Genomic DNA, 16,665 nt, shown 5'->3' on the forward strand with positions numbered 1-16,665 from the left:
TCATACCAGTAGTTGTACGGCACTCGGCGCACCAACAGCCAATTTCGAGAAATATGTCAGAGAAGTCAGAATTGACACGAGAGCAGAACAAGCCCCCAAATTTGCTCTGCTGGGAACAGCTAGGATTTTGAGATTGGTACTTGGATGTTGAATGTCTCCCACGATAATTAACAACCAAGTATCAAAGCTTATAATATGCGGAAAGAGACGCTGTGAGACCTCTGACTGCAGGCTGCTGCTTCACAGAATCTACCAGAACAAAAAAAGACCGAACGTTCTGAGAAGTAAAGCAATAATAATAATAATAATAGATAATATAGGACTGCTATGACTCCTCTGGAGGGAATATGTAAATAAAGAAGAGTTCCATAATTAAATTTGCTGAACACAATATTTCGGTATCTCACGTACCTTCAACGGGTTCGAAATTTGGTATGTCAGTCTACTTAAGTTTTTTTTATAGATAATATAGGACTGCTATGACTCCTCTGGAGGGAATATGTAAATAAAGAAGAAGAGTTCCATAATTAAATTGATGATGATGATAATATAACATACAGAAAATTTCACTACTCGGCACTGCACACATCCTACGCAAAACACTTTCAATACAAACCATAAGAGCATCACAGCAAAGCACAGCATATACCCAAGGCACACAGAGCTGCGCTCAGTAGTGAAGTGAAAGCTCGTTATAAAAATAAAACTACTGAACAATAATAATGATAATAATAATAATAATAATAATAATAATAATAATAGCCAGGCTTGTCCATTGGACATTTTGCAACATGTATGAACTTGACAGAGTAAAAAATTGGTACGACCACAAAGCTGAAGGCATCGTCGAAAATAAAAATGCAAAGATCGTATGGGATTCTATGATTCAGTACGACCGTGAGGTAGAGAATAGGAAGCTGAACAAAATCTTAATTGAGAAAGAAAACAACCTATGCTGGATCGTAGATATAGCATGCCCAGCTGACAACAAGGTATGCGATAAGGAAGAAAGAAAAGTCGATAGATATGACAGGTTAGCTTAGGAAGTTAAGCAGTTGTGGTCGATGAAAAAGATAGCAGTAGTACCAATAATTGTCGGAGCTCTGGGAACAGTGAGCAAAAATCTCGAGAAGTACATGAAACAAATAGGAGCACTTGCAGAAAACAGCACTGCTTGGAACCGCTCGAAAACTCCGGAAGGTGCTCGAAAAATAAGAGGTGTTACTTTAGTTCACTGGTAGTGAACAGCTAACACTGTAGTACATCTCCAACGTTAGAATTTGTGCAAAGGCAATAATAATAATAATAATGATAATAATAATCCTTTCTACTGGAGGCACAAGGCCTCAAATTTGTGGGGAGGGGAACTAGTCAATGACATCGACCCCAGTGTTTCACTCGTACTTAATTTATCGACCCCGAAAGGATGAAAGGCAAAGTTGACCTCGACAGAAGTTGAACTCAGAACGTAGCGACGGGCGAAATACCGCCAAGCATTTCGTCCAGCGTGCTAACGACTCAGCCAGCTTGAAGTTAGTTACTTATTAGGCTGCTCGAAATTTAGTGTCGACACAAACCGAAAGGACTTTTTAACTAACCCAATGTTTAATATCTTGTGCTTACACATGAGTAGCACATTTGTGTAGAATTTTCATTATTCGTATTCAAATATATATATTTTCTATAAAATATATGTATGCATTCTGACGTTCAAGTAAATACAAACGAATTGATTCGGAGAAATAGCCATATACATGGGTACAAACTTATGCATATACAAGGGAACATGTACATCTTACAGCACACATATGCAGTTCGAATAGTTTTAGGGCACCAATTAGATTTAAGTATGAGAGAAATAATTAATATACCACTACCCTGATATATCAATACTTATAGAAATATTTTTATCCTGAGAAATTTTTCAATATTGATTTTGCTAAAGAGTATACACACGTGTGTACACATATACATACATATATACGCACATATAAGCGTAAATACATATGCACAGCATATGCTCATGTATACGTTCTCAGAAGTGCAAATACACGTGTACAGTATAAGCATACTTGTATATCTTCTGAGAGAATCGCACATATGCACACTAATATAGATAATAGAAAAACATACGAGTACCTGCATGTGAAAATACATTTATATACACAGATAGCCAGACACAAGATGCAATTGTAAATATGTTCGCACACTTCACTGTAGATATATGAACACGAATACCACACATATACATAGACATACGTATACACATATAAGTATACATGAAAATGTATAGAATTTACATATACTCATACAGTTGTTAATTTCTAATGCGTAACTTCATAATAATTTATATTTTATATCGATTTTTATTGGAGTCATCATTATAATATTATTTCTGATTTAAGGGATTGTACGAACTGTCAACCGACATTAATAAAACTCTTCCGGAGCGGCTGTGTGGTAAGATGCTTGCTTCCTAAACATATGGTTCTAGTTTCAGTCCCACTGCGCTGCATATTGGACGAACGTGTTCCACTTTAGCCCCGGGCCAACGAAAGCCCTTTAAGTGGATTTGGCAGACGGAGGTCAAAAGAAGTATGTGTGTATGTGTCTGTGTGTGTTCGTTTGCTTTTCTCTCACATCACCGCTAGACATTCAGTGCTGGTTTGTTTACATCCGCGTAACCTAGAGGTTCTGCAGAAATAAACTGATAACATAAGTACCAGGCTTAAATAAATATGTACTGGAGTCGATTTGTTCGATCAAATCCTACAAGATGGTGACCCAACATGGCTGCAATCTAAGGACTGAAACAGGTAAACGATTTATATTATGTATCGAATGCCGAATACGTAAATGGTGAGAATTCGTTAATAAGTTCTACCGATATCTTTCGAAAAGCAGTGGGATTAAGTGCTGATTCTGTAAACTTTGATGTCAAGCAACAATCTATAGACATATTATTTGGTTTGCAAGAAACTTAATATCAAAACAGTTAACGCATACAGCATTATAAAAATAATTAGAAACGTTTTCACTTTTTCAGCAAATATAAGCGCAGGCGTGGCAGTTTGGTAAGAAGCTTGCTTCCCAATTACATGGTTCCGGGTTCAGTCCCACTGCGTGGCACTTTGGACAACTATCTTCTACCATATCCTCGAGCCGATCAAAGCCTTGCGAGTGAATTTGAAGGACGGAAACTGAAAGCAGCTCGTCGTATATACATGTATGTATATCTATGTGTTTGATTGGCCCCTCCGCTACCGCTTGGCAACTGGCGTTGGTGTGTTTACGTCCCCGTAATTTAGAGGTTCGGTAAAAGAGACCGATAAAACAAGTACTAGTCTTAAAAAGTAAGTACTGGGTCGATTTGTTCGATTAAAATCCTTCAAAACGGTTCTCCAGCATGGTCGCAGTCAAATGACTGAAGCAAGAAAAAGAATGAACCACGTTAGATGTTTCAGTATTACATAGTTTTCATTTTATTTGCCGAAGCAATAACTAAATCAACAATATATATATATATATATATATATATATATATATATAATTTTAATTATATATAAAGGGCATTAACTGTGTATTAATGCCTCACGCTATCGAGGGACTAAGTAAGTAAAAAAACTACCAAAAATAAGCAACATATTTACCGAACGCGAGGGAATGCAGCTTTTCAAAATTTATCTCTTAAAAACATTTAACTCAACGGTAGACAACTGGTTTCTCAAGTAAAAAAAAAAAACTACGAAAAATAAGCAACATATTCCACAGTTTTTTCTGTATTTGATTGAGAAACCAGTGGTCTACCGTTGAGTTAAATGTTTTTAAGAGATAAATTTTGAAAAGCTGCATTCCCTCGCTTTCGGTAAATATGTTGCTTATTTTTGTTAGTTTTTTTTACTTACTTAGTCCCTCGATAGCGTGAGGCATGAATACACAGTTAATGCTCTTTATATATAATTAAATATATCTATGAAGAAACGATGAATTTTTTCATTACGAAATTTTTCGTTATTTTTTCATTATGAGGTTTTTTCACGCTGACTACTTGATAAATTCTTATAAAGAATTTATCCTATATTATATTATAAATAATTCGAATATATTCAGTGCTGAATATTTTTCTGTATAAGCACATGTTACCTAGATGCAACTGGATAAATTCAAATCTCTTTCAGGGATATATAATTGTGAACAAAAGTCACCGTTGCTGTGATGGCTACATCGTGGTAGGTTGATTCTTGTTTATTTTTATATATCTTGACCATACGAATACAGGTTACTTCACAGTTTTTTCTGTATTTGATTGAGAAACCAGTGGTCTACCGTTGAGTTAAATGTTTTTAAGAGATAAATTTTGAAAAGCTGCATTCCCTCGCTTTCGGTAAATATGTTGCTTATTTTTGGTAGTTTTTTGACTTACTTAGTCCCTCGATAGCGTGAGGCATTAATACACAGTTAATGCCCTTTATATATAATTAAATATATCTATGAAGAAACGATGAATTTTTTCATTACGAAATTTTTCGTTATTTTTTCATTATGAGATTTTTTCACGCTGACTACTTGATATATTCTTATAAAGAATTTATCCTATATTATATTATATATATATATATATATATATATATATATATATATATATATATATATATATATATATATACGACGGTCTTACAGTTTCCGTCAACCAAATACATTCACAAGGCTTTGGTCGGCTAGACTATATAGTAGAAGACACTTGCCTAAAGTGTCACGCAATGCGACTGAACCTGGAGCCATGTGGTTGGGAAGTAAACTTCTTACCACACAGTCACGCCTGCGCCTGAATTTGAAGAATTCCAGCTTGAAAAATCTACAAAATAAAATTTATTTCTGGTATTCGGCTATTTCACAAGAACTATAAACGAAATAAAAATCCACAGTGTCGGCATGATCAATAATTTGGTCTAGTGATTTAAAATTAGTTCTTAACGCTTGAATAGATATTTCTTCGAAAGATTACACGGTCCGTGGTCGGTCTGGATCGTATAGACCACAGATGCAAGAAATAAAATAGACGATTGTAAGATTATGTGAAGAATTTTCTCAAATTATTGTTTTCTTATAAGACAGGTAATACAAGTGTCTTTTGCAAGTAAACGAAGTATTCTGACGCTGAAGGATATTGGTTGGAAAACAGGAATGAATTATGGACGAAAGCATGGTTACATGGTCAAGAAGTTCTAATTCGCAACTACCTGCTTTCAACTTTTATCTTACTGAGCGACAGTATGAGCATGTATCTTCTATCAGACCCAATCAAACCCTGATAGTGACGCGGCGTCATTAGATAGATGGAAACTGTATGGAGTTTCATCACACACACACACACACACACACACACACACACACTTTCTCTCTCTCCCGTTTAAAGTAAAACCAGGTTTATCTTGAGATTTTTGACCCCAGAAAGTATTCGCTGCTATTTTGTTTTGAAGCGATTTACAGCCGGTTGGCCTTTACATACAGTAAGGATTATCAATGCACACATTAACTACAGACAAGCACAAAGAATTCGATCACTGTAAGTGTTGAAAAGGGGGATCAAATAATACAATATCGATACCATTGTTTTTCTCAATGCTGTTATTGATTACATTTCTATAATATATCGAGTTGCAATTTCATTGATAAATATCGATTTCTCGGATTGAAATAGATAATTTCGTTTTCTCAGTCTCAATCCCCCACGCTTTTATTATCGGTTAGACACAAATATAGACGGCATAAAAAAGAAGAAAATGTACAATGATCGCATAACACAAACACACACATACACTAACAAACACATAACGAAAACTGCTTACACAAAGCAAATACAAGAGCACATACGCAGCACTCAACAAAACACCCACAACAACACTATTAGCGTAGCTAGAGACGGTCCACTTCGGGCAGCACTTTTATGGGAGTGACACCACTTTTGGGTATGCTGTAGGCAATATGTAGTTTTTGTTGGGTCTCGGGGGGTTGCAAACTGAAGGGCCACCTCGGGGGCACACACTCTAGCTACGCTAGTGCTCCACACACGAACATACACACACACACTCACACGCATACATACTCAACGAACCAACTAGGAAGCCTCTATGCAGCCGCTTGACTTCTTAGTAATAGTAGCTAAACCTTCATCAAATCATATCCTATTGTTTTGTGTATCTATGCATGAATCAATCAAGAAAAAATTTACATGGTAGATAAACATGCCAGAGATAGTAGCTAATTTTCTCTCAGTCATAAGGCCGTAGCGATGTGTTAAATAAAAGAATATAAAACTATTTTTGCATCATATATCGACTGCTCAATACGTAAATGTAGAGAGAATTCATGGATACATTTTATGGATATCATATGAAGAGCAGAGGAAGTAAGTGCATTTCTATAAACTTTGATGTTAAGCAATGATCTATGGACATTATTTAGTTAAAAACAAACTTAATATCAAAACAGTCGACGCATAGAGCGTCAAAGAATTAATTAGAAATGTTTCTACAAAAAGAACAAGTCAGGCAATATAACGCAGAGTTTCCTGAAAATAAGAAAAAGGCTGGGTGGTCACGACTGAAATAATTATGGTCATTGATCTGTTCATTAACGATCGACCTGGGGTTAAACGACAACAGTATACAAACAACAAATACACAATATGTGCATGCCATACTAACCATTATTAATACATGATCATAAGGTGGCGGGGTATCAGAATCCTTAGTACGCGGGACAAAATGCTTAGCGGCATTTCGTCCGTCTTTACGTTTTAAGCTCAAATCCCGCCGAGGTTGACGTTACCTTTCATCCTTTTGGGGTCGATAAGATAAGCGCGAGTTGATGTAATCGACTCATCCGCTCTCCTATAATTGCTGGCGTTGTGGCAAAATTTGCAACTATTATTAATACGTTACCCATCGAGAGAATCTTTATGCAGTCCATCGACATGCTTGAAATAGCAATCAAACCACCCTCAAATCACACCCTGTTATCTTTAAAAAATAAGGCAAGACATACACTGGATAATGTAGTCTTGGTTTCACTGCCCAGAAAAGATGGTCCTTGCTGCAATGCATTTAATCATACGTTGGCTTGATTAAAGTTGGCTTGGGCTGAAACAACAACGACGGCTAGTACCCTGATCTTCGGTGCCTTTAGTGGGGTTTCCTTTGTTGCAAACAGACGGACAAAACCTTCAGTTGAGGACGCTTTCCTCCCTTCATCTTCCCCATAAATCTCAAAGGCTCAGTAAAGGCTCATGAGCACTGCTCTTCCTTCCGGACTTGTACATAAAAAAGTCTCTACTGACATGTACTATAAATACAACGTCCACGCAACACGCATACACACTTAGTCCGTCCAGGAAATGAAATCACACAGCCTTATCACATGTACCGAACATTCTAGCCATTAAGTCATGTGCCCTCACACACACACACACACACACACACACACACACACACACACATCCATACCGATTTTATGAATAAGCATCTAACTCAAAACAAAATCAGTCTACCAAACTATCGCCAGCTCAAAATTATGCCTTTCTAAAACTTGGACACATTTTTTTACTCCAATAACCAGAGCATTTTAATCAATAAAATCGCGCAATCTAAAACACCAGATGAGAGGATTACCCAACAATGCTGTCGTAAAAAATTTCAACAGTCGAAGTAGAGAAACCACCATCGTGATACGCCACGATGGTTAGTTCATGAGGGATTTCCTCATGAAATCCACTCCAGTCACTTAGTCACAAGGAAAAGACAACGTGGATGTCTTTTTCGCTGATACATAAGGCCAGCTAAAGACATTCATCGAAATAACTGGAATTAAGACAAAAACTTAAGTGAAGTTCGATGCTTTTCTAACTGGTGTCAATCTATCACTATCGGATTTGACCATTTGACTTTAAAAAAATGAAATGAGGAAAAGATGAAGAAAATCATCAAGAATGCAAGATGTAACAAGTAAAACGTCTTCCACCAAATCTTGCTTGCCAACTTTGTTCCAGCATATTTTGCGCAAAAATTTTCCATCTCAGTCAGTTATCAACACCATCAACATGCAAAAATCTATTGAATCCAGTGGCGTGATGAGTGCGGACCGGCCTAATCCTATACTAGGTCACTGACTCAACCAAGAGGAAATTGAAATTCACGTATACAAAATCAGCTGACTGTGAGTGTATGTGTGTGTGTGCGTGCACACACACACACACACACACACACACACACACACACACACACATAAGCATTTATGCATACATACATTTATATGTAGATATGCATGGAGATATTCTTTCTTCGAGCGATATTTGTTATATATAAGGCGGTGAGCTGGCAGAAACGTTACCATGCCGGGCGAAATACCTAGCGGTATTTTATCTGCCGTTACATTCTGAGTTCAAATTCCGCCGAGGTCGACTTTGCCTTTCATTCTTTCGGGGTCGATAAATTAAGTACCAGTTGCGTACTAGGGTTGATCTAATCGACTAGCCCCCCCCCCCCAATATTTACGGCCTTGTGCCTAGAGTAGAAAAGGATATTTGTTATACATCAAGTTACATATATTTCCTGATCAGAATCTTTGTCAGGAATACATTGGACCTGTTGAGCAGCCCTTTGAAAACCTGTAACCTATAGAGCAATATAAATCAAATGCAATACAAAAAATACTAAAAACATGTAAACGTGAAAAGAAAACCAATAATAAAATATATGTACATAAATAAAAAATACCAATAATTGTGTAGAAGCCTATTGTATATGTGTGTGTGTATGTGTGTATGTTTCCTTCCACTGCTTGAGAACCAGTGTTGCTTTGTGTACGTCCCCATAACGTAGCGGTTCAGCAACAGAGACCAATAGAATAAGTACCATTTTTTTTACAAAATGAGTACTCATTAAAAATAAGTACTCAATAAGTACTAAAGCCGCTGAAGACGGTACTGTAGCATGGTCGCAGTCCTATGACTGAAGCAAGTAAAAATATAAAAGAAAGAATTAGAATAAAAAATACAAATATGCAATTCTAAAAAAAAAAAAAATTAAAGTAACTAAATCATCTAAACCGAGATTTGAACCTGTGTGACAAACTCGATATACTGAAAACATATTTTCATTCTTTGATAATTCGCTCATAATTACAATGAATCATATAACTACTACAGTATTAATACAGAAAGAATAGCGAGATTTCCGCGAGATGTCAAGAGTATAAAAGCTAATTTTTAAAAGTCAAGTGTTAATTAGCTTGAGAGTAATTAAAAACAAAAAAAGCAATCTCGAATCAACATGAAAGATCATATTATTGGAAACCAAAGAATAGTTTATCTAGATATTTCAGAATCTTATTAAATTTCTATTGCTATTATATGCAAACGTCATTCTAAATATGTTGGAGGTCATTGTGACACTAAAGGAACTTGCAAAATAAAGAAAATATATTTAATTAACGTGGGTCATTCTGATCCTTATCGGGGTTTTAGAAGTTTTAGAGAAGGTTCAATTATGTATGCATGCATGCATGCATGCATGCATGTATGTATGTGTGCATGCATGTATGTATGTATATATGTATGTGTGTGTGTATATATATATATATATATATATATATATACACACGTATACAAACTACTATTTCTAATTTTTGGTGTGTGGTGAAGCAATACTTGCTGAACCATAAATTTTAAATTGTGTTTATACATTTACCCATAATGGTTTTTTAACACACCGAACTACTTGGTAAAATTACTAATTATCAATTAATTATTAATTTTTACCCTATATCTGTATATATATATATATATATATATATATAAAATTTATTTATGAGGGTAGAAATTGATACTAATCAATTAGAACCACTGGTCTAGCATATTAAAAAAATCCGAAGATTAAAATTATATTATATACAAAAATAAGAGGAATGACCAGCAAAAGTGGACTCCTATATGCTAGAAATAGATGCCGAATCATCTAACCACGAAAAAAATTATATGTTCTCAGTAAAAATTCAGCGACATAACAGACTGTAAAAGGGCAAGACAAATGAAAAAATACTAAATAAATAAAAACGATTAACCTACGTACCATGGTTTCACCTGTTAAAATTTACATAAGTAAATATCTGCAGGATCGTCAGCGTAGTCTGTCGATTTGCTATGTAATTTCCAGAACTAGACACAGGACGTCTACCCGAAAGAGAGCACGTGTAGAGTTCTACAAATTACATTCACTGTATCCTTTGAAATGTCTTCAATCTGGCGCGCTAAATCCGGAAATAATTCTGCAGTTAATAAATTTTTGCAGCTAATTTGCCGGTTTGAGAACATTGTATAAAATTTATTTATGAGGGTAGAAATTGATATTAATCAATTAGAACCAGTGGTCTAGCATATTAAAAAAATTCGAAGATTAAAATTATATTACATACAAAAGTAAGAGGAATGACCAGCAAAACCGGCAAATTAACTGCAAAAATTTATTAACTGCAGAATTATTTCCGGATTTAGCGCGCCAGATTGAAGACATTTCAAAGGATACACTGAATGTAATTTGTAGAACTCTACAAGTGCTCCCTTTCGGGTGGACGTCCTGTGTCTATTTCTGGAAATTACATCGCAAATTGACAGGCTACGCTGACGATCCTGCAGATATTTACTTATGTAAATTTTAACAGGTGAAACCATGGTACGTAGGTTAATCGTTTTTTTATTTAGTATTTTTTCATTTGTCTGTTGTGTCGCTGAATTTTTACTGAGAACATATAATTTTTTTCGTGGTTAGATGATCCGGCATCTATTTCTAGCATATAGGAGTCCTCTTATTTTTGTATATATATATATATATATATATATATATATATATACACGTATATGTATGTATCTATACATATGTACTTTTCTCGTCTAGGCACAAGACCCGAAATTTTGGGGGAGGCAGCCAGTCGATTAGATGGACCCCAGTACGCAACTGGTACTTAATTTATCGACCCCGAAAGGATGAAAGGCAAAGTCGACCTCGGCGGAATTTGTACTTAGAGCGTAAAGACAGACGAAATACCGCTAATATATATATATATATATATATATATGGGAGAATATACAAATAATAACAACAGACGAGGACAGGTGGTGTAAATAACAAAAGTATATATTAGTATGACGCTCGGGAATACGGAAAGTATTGGAAGTTGCCAGTGGTAGTCAGTACCTTTCTGGGTTTGATGTCTAGGCATGGTATCCCATCGGGTGTCCAGTCTAGTATCTCAGATGTTGGCACTAGCACTGGTACTGCAAAAGCATTGTGAGATATGGTCTTGTTGAATGCAGACGGTAGACAGACAATTCGACGAAAGACAGTGAGTGTGTGTGTATGTGCTTGCGATTATATAGGCACCTAAAGTAATTAGTGACTGAATGGTATATTCCCCCAGTTATTCTCGATTGCGAGTGATGGTCGGAATTTTTCGGACTAAATTATTCAACTAGCCTTTTTATTTTAAGGTAATGTAGTTTGATCTGAGGAAGATTCGGTTACTATCACCAGCGAGCAAACTCCTTCGATGAATCGAGTATAGTGTTACAGTGACAATTCAATTCCGTTGAGTAATTGCAAAAGGCTGACTAACGCATCAAAACTGTCAACGATTCTTATAAATTATTGAAGCTTTTTCAAAATTCGAAAAGCAAGTCTATGAAAAACGTGTTGTTAACTAATTTTGAAATGTTTTATGTTTTAATGGCCAAACCGGCTTTATTAAATGGGAAAATGCAATTGAAAAAAAAAAATGGAAATATCAAATTTTGAAATAAAACAATTGTAAATTGAAGTGAAAGAAAGTAAACTATGATATTTTTCTCTCAGCTTGTTTTACCAATAAATGATGCTAATCAAGTTCTTCTGAATCTTAAGACTTAAATTTGACACCACAACCGTAAATGCCGATCTCGCCTATTTAATTTCTATTTAATGAAGTCTGTAGAGTTATTACAATATAAAAGTTCTTAAAATTACTTAACAGGTTTTCTTTAATAGATTTGTTTTGAAATTTCATAAAAGCTTCAACTGCTTCGTATATAGTAATATAACGCTCACACAAGTCAGCAGAATTCAGTCGTTATTGTAAGTTTATATGCGGAGGCAATACATGGGGTGGGGGGAGATCCTCTCCATGGTCACTCGACTAGCTCATATACAGCATTCAAAGGCCGCGAGCTGGCAGAAACGTTAACACGCCGGGCGAAATGCTTAGCGGTATTTCGTCTGCCGTTACGTTCTGAGTTCAAATTCGGCCGAGGTCGACTTTGCCTTTCATCCTTTCGGGATCGATAAATTAAGTACCAGTTACACACTGGGGTCGATGTAATCGGCGCAATCCCTTTGTCTGTCCTTGTTTGTCCCCTCTATGTTTAGCCCCTTGTGGGCAATAAAGAAATAAGAAACGTTAGCACGCCAGGTACACGATACTGTACCTTTATTAATACTTTTGCTAATTTTACTATTTAAATTTAGGGTCTTGCGAAACCTGAAATCACTGTCTACAACACTCTGGTTGCAAACTACTGTACTAGCCGGTACCAGAGGTATTTATATTCCGCGGGAAATTTCACACGGTCGCTCAACATGCAAAAAATAGCTGCAAGATTTCCTTCCAAATTATATCTTAATGTAATGGAAGAGGTAGGACATATTGGTTAGTGTAGTTCTGAATACGAAGTGTCTAACCTAAGGACGAGGTACTGATGGCTATCACACCTCTAGTCATTTCATATGTCTGCTCAGAAATGGATGACTTTATTTTGCTCGCACAGGCTGAAGGGAGACGAAGTACTTATGGCCCTCGCTGGTTCACATAGATCAATGAGACTGATACTATGAATATTCCTCTTGAACCTTGTTTTTAGTCAACGTTTGCAGGAACGACTAAGCAGCGATGCGTATTCCAGAATCTCGACAGTTTGGAGAGGAATAACTGGACGTAAGGATTAATACAGAGTTTGGAGACTGGATACAATAAGACTGGTATGAAAAAAAAAAAGGAAGCTGAGTGAGAAGAGAATGCTCAAGTGGGATTGGCATGAGCTCAGTCAGATGCGAGGAGCAGAAGCCATTCTAATGGCGGTACAAAAGTAAAAAGAGAATACAGTATGTATTTGAATCAGAAACTTGAATTAAATAACAATAAAGACAATTCTTGTCTCTACAGTTTACATTGCTTACTAGAAATAACTGCTAAATCTCCCCTCAGATCATATCTCTTTATATATTGTATAATGTCGACCAAGTTAGAGAATATTATCGCAATAAAAACGAGATGGTGATAGCTGGAACACCTTTGATTGTTGGTCAAGATGATCAGGTACAAACCAATAGTAACGGCATTTTCTTGCTTTATAGAATTCACGGTGTTTGAAGTAATAACTCGTATAAATTGAATACATACGAGTTTTTCACCTTGAAGGACAGTTCTACTGAAAATGAAGTATATCCATTCTCGTTTATCACCAGGTTTTGTTGAAAGAAAAATACGGTCATAAATGAATCAGTGATAAATAAATCTTCTTCAGGTCCGCACTTTGTAAATGGTAGGAATGGTAAAACCAATGACACACAACTCGTGGTCCACAGCAACGAGAGATCGTGAAATAATTCTTTCTTGGAAGAATGTATCTCGAAGCACATAAAACTATAAATAATAGCAACCAAATAATTAGATCTACAGAGGTAGACTAAAGTCCCACGAGCAGACTTCGACATTTTCTATCGAAAAGAGTTTTTTAACCCATTATTTACATACAACTATTTATAGTTTAACGTGTTTCGAGATCATTATGTGTGTGTGTGTGTGTGTGTGTGTGTGTGTGTGTGTTAGAAAATTCAGCTTTACATTTTCAAATGCGACATTACTTATGAAGTGGGTGCGAAAATTTGTCAAACGTTTCCAAGGAGTGCAGTGCATAGAAAAGATTGAGAACCATTGTCTTAGAAGAACATAAGCAGAAAATTTGGATGTTCATACATTTACAAAGAGGATCAGTGGTGAAAGTGAGTTGAGTTTACTTCATCTGGCGATTGAAATTGAACTGTTCTCGATTTGTTGGATATTTCTTATTAAATGAAGTTCAGCACTATCTACGAAGAAAAAATATTTCACAAGAGCTTTTAAGCATCTCGAAAGTAAGTGTCAATCACCGCTGTGCATATTCACGCTCGTATAGAATCACGTGCAAACATAAATAAATACATTCAAACACACATATATACACTTTCGAAAACACGTTTAACTAAGTTATTGTTTGTATTATGAAAGATTCCCAGGCAAATAATGCCGAGATAACTTGTTTTGTCCGACTATATAGATTATTTTGTCTGGCAGCCCATTAAATCACATTAAGTACAATTCAATAAAACAAATGGAATGGCCGCATTTAAATAGCAAATACGTGCAGAATAAATAGTATCATAGTATAAGTTAACTCCACCAGATGTGCTTACTACTTAACGAAAACACGATAAAGTTTGAGATAGGCTTTTAGCATTTTTGCCTCTGTTAAAGGTTGTTAAGTCAATGGAACTGATAACATTTCCGAGTCATCTGTATTCTGTTTGGCTAATGAAGTCATTTGGTTATTTTCATTCCTTACGCCCACATTTATTGCAATAAACTCCTTTACCTACAGTCGCATGTAAGCTTCAACTTCTATATGTCTACAGTTCTTAATATGTAAAATGACTAACAGAGGTACCCGGAAATGCACGGGTATTTTATGACAGTAACAATAAATTTTGGCACATATTACAGAATATTTGACTAATAAAATAAGATTACTGTATTTTCACTTCAGAAATTCAGGAAGCTGTTGTATTGCATGAAGGTTGACTTTGTCTTTCGAGCAGCAAAACCTGGTGTTTCTCCTGCTCACTTGGTACCACAATGCTTGCAGCATTTGTTCATTTTTTTCAAAGTTGATTTGTAGATTGCTGCTGTAGTCCTTTTGTGACTCATAAGAAAAAGCATTCGTCAGCTACTTCAGGCAGTAGAACGGTGTACTTGATCAGTATTTCGTCTAATTTACCGCTGTTTCTCAATTTGTTGTTCTCATGTAGCAGCAGTCCTGTGTCCAAAATGGCACTATCTGCTCTATACTAATTCCCGTGCTCGTACTAAAGCTTATTGCGTCCTGTTAACAGCTCGACGAGCCTGTCGAGATTCTTCACCTATAATGTGTGTGTGTGTGTGTGTGTGTGTGTTTGTGTGTGTAATACCAATATGAGGCTGATAGTAATAAGATAGACATCATTTGCTTTCTTTAACTTGAGAGAGAGAAGGAGAGAAAGGGGGAGAGAGAAAGAAAGCGTGAGAGAGGGAAAGAGAGAGAGAGAAAAAGTTAAAGAAAACACACACACATTTCGTTCGTCTTTAGGTTCTAAGTTTAGTTTGCGCTGAGGTCGACTTTGCCAGTCAAGTAGTGGAGTTCGATGTAATCGACTTCACCACCACTCAAAAACTGCTGACCCTTATTATTGGCGAGCTACTGAGCTATTGGCGAATTTTGTTGTTTTAAAGAACGTTGTGTTTTTGTTGTACTATTTTCGTTAAAAGGCCTGCAAGGACTCTCACGGGTTAGTCGGCTTGTAAAATATTCGTACCCTCCTCTCCAGGGGCGTAATTGTGAATTTTAAATTGTCAAATTCCATAATTTTATGACAAAAATACAATATGACTTCACAAATCGAGTGGGTAGATTGCTCTTGGAACAGCTATTGTGAAAATAGATTCCCTCCACTAAATTCAACTGTTGAGAGAAAATGTACAGCAACAGCAACAATAGGAGCAACAACAGTAGTTTTCATGAACAGGAAAAGTAAGTTCATCTCCGGAAAGGTCCGGGGTACGGTATGATCATGTGACACCTTACCCCACCATCATAATCCTTCCAAGTTCTTCTGATTTATCATTATTTCATGGACTTTATTATAAATGCTTCAAATTTTGTAGTAATTGTGTCAATTGACAGTGATGCTAACATTTTATTGCGGGAAGAAATTAGAAATTCGACAGTTTTTTGTTTGTTTGTTTTTTTTTGCTTTAATGTGTTACATTTTCTCATTATGAACAATTTTCTATAATTATCAACATTTGTGTATTCATGAAATGATGAAAAAGCTCATATGATAAGTTACAGAATCCCGATATATTTTATTGCCTTAATCAATCGCTTCGTGAATTACGAGTGCTATTTTAATAAAAAAGTGATAATGCAAGTGTTTTAGCTTAATGTTTGCTATAATTCCATTGATTGTTGATTTGAGAAACTGTTACTTTGATAATTTTTTGCATGTATTTATATTTGTGGGTATATTCTGAGAGTTTATAGTTACTTATTATTCGGTTATTATGTTTCTTATTGCTGTATAGATTCGTATTTTATTCTTTTATGCTCTAGGCACAAGGCCCGAAATTTTTGGGGAGGGGGCCAGTCGATTAGATAGACCCCGGTACGCAATTTATACTTAATTTATCGATCCCGAAAGGATGAAAGGCAAAGTTGACCTTGGTGGAATTTAAACTCAGAACATAAAGACAGACGAAATACCGCTAAGCATTTCGCCCGACGTGCTAACG

General features: G+C 35.8%; 1 long non-coding RNA gene across 1 annotated transcript; it reads left to right on the top strand.

The window, feature by feature from the left end:
- Positions 1-10,461: 10,461 nt before the first annotated feature.
- LOC149136737 (uncharacterized) lies at positions 10,462-15,937 on the top strand. Its single transcript, XR_016241212.1, has 2 exons — positions 10,462-10,727; positions 12,552-15,937. It is a non-coding gene; the product is annotated as an uncharacterized LOC149136737 (long non-coding RNA).
- Positions 15,938-16,665: the final 728 nt, after the last annotated feature.

Source organism: Octopus bimaculoides, chromosome 3, assembly GCF_046866305.1.
Source record: "Octopus bimaculoides isolate indiv1 chromosome 3, ASM4686630v1, whole genome shotgun sequence".
Taxonomy (NCBI): Eukaryota; Metazoa; Mollusca; class Cephalopoda; order Octopoda; family Octopodidae; genus Octopus; species Octopus bimaculoides.